The following is a 1,862-nucleotide window of genomic DNA, read 5'->3' on the forward strand; positions in this document are numbered from 1 at the left end:
GGATGCTGCTGCTTCTTCTTCTTCTTCTTCCGATCTCTGTAATTTAGGATGCTCTGTTGTTAGAGACAAGAGAGAGGAGATCCATATCCAACGGAAGCCGGTGAACAAGAGGAAACGTGAAATGGGAGAGAATTTTTCGTGAGTTTTTTTTTTTTTTTCCTCCCTTCTCATTATCATATACTTGGTAATATTTTCATTTTACTCCGGAATTTATTTTATTTTTTAAATATGTCCTCTAGAGTTTTGATATCTCATGACATTTTCCAGAGAGCCCACTTAAATTTATGAATTTCCAAAAGGATGTATCATATTTTCCATATTTATCAAAGAAAAAACTTCTTTCTCAAAATATCTTTTCTATTACAATTATATAAAATTTATACGGAATCTTACTAAATCACGTTGAAAACCTTTCATAATACTAAAATCACGTATCTAACGTTGGAAATTTCAAAATCACGTATCCTTGTCTTGTTTTGCACCTCGTCTTTTTTCGCATACTTATTCGTCGTTAATGCCTTTATCAATTATCCCTAAGATCGATCGATCAATTCACCCGACTTTTAAACTTTTGCTCTGCTCGATAAGAATCCTATTAGATCATCTTAGTTCGATCGACTGAATCTCTTGTTCAATTGATCGATCCCTTCGACTTCTGCAAAATAAAATTAATTCTATAGTATAAAAAATATCTCTATAACACAAAGTTAGCATAATAGTATAATACTACACAAGTAAGAAAAGACAGTAAAATTTATCTTGATCTCAACTAACAAACCTCCCAATTTCTTCAATTGGACCAGCGACCTAGGGTTTGTCCCTTTTTGGGACACGGCCTCCCCGTCGCTTCACTCCGGTTGCTTACCTTAACCTACTTGTCAAATATCAGGTCCTTCAAACATGTTTGGACTTTAGCTCAGCATCGGATTGGCTCTACAGGACTTCCCCTCGATATCAGGTCCTCCATATTAGTACAGGTGCATTAATAATCTGGTTTTAATGTATGACAAATAGGTTAAAATTAATTGTGTTGTTTGTCTAACCCTTCTACCAAATGTGCAGGAGTTGAATGATCTGAAGGACCTGACACTAAGTTGAAATCGAGGTAGATCCATGAGACCCGATAGCTGGTGGAAAGTCCAGATAGGTCCACGGGACCTGACAATCGGCCGAACTCCAGTTGGGTTTATGGACCTGACAACTGACAGGAAAATCTAGTGGGTCAAAGGCAAGTCAAGCGACTGCAAGTGGTAAGTGAAGGTAAGCAACTGGAGAAGAAATTCAGTGAGAACACGTTCCTCGTTGAAGGAACTATAGGTGTCGGTCTAACTTAGGTCCATTTGGAAAACCTAAGCTGAGACTTTGACTAGATCCTAATCTCGAGGAGACAGGATCTAATTACTACTCATATTTTATTATCTTGTGTTAACTATATTTTACAAGGTAAATATATTTTTTATTGCTTAGACTAACCCTTTTTGCAAGGAAGAGATTGTTGAAGAAAAGGGGAGTCCGGGCGCCCGGAGCTAATTCGGGCACCTTGACCACCTCGCCCTGGCGGGTACCGCGGCACCCGGGCAATCCGGGCGCCCCGAGTCGGTGCAGGAGCCCCGACCTGAAAATTCATCCACAAGCTGAGGTGGAGCACATCAACTGACCGAGCCACGTGGTCTAGGTGCTCGGAGCGGTTCCAAGCGCTCGGAATGGGTCTATATAAAGGCCTTTGACCAGGAGCTTCAAGATATCAACTACTATGACTTTAACTCTTGCGTGGTACTCTAAAAAAGCTCCTACGACGCTGCGAAGCTTTTCCGACAATCGACGATCAAGACATTCTTATTTTCTTTGTTGTCGATAATACT

This window comes from Zingiber officinale, chromosome 2B (assembly GCF_018446385.1).
Source record: "Zingiber officinale cultivar Zhangliang chromosome 2B, Zo_v1.1, whole genome shotgun sequence".
Classification (NCBI taxonomy): Eukaryota; Viridiplantae; Streptophyta; class Magnoliopsida; order Zingiberales; family Zingiberaceae; genus Zingiber; species Zingiber officinale.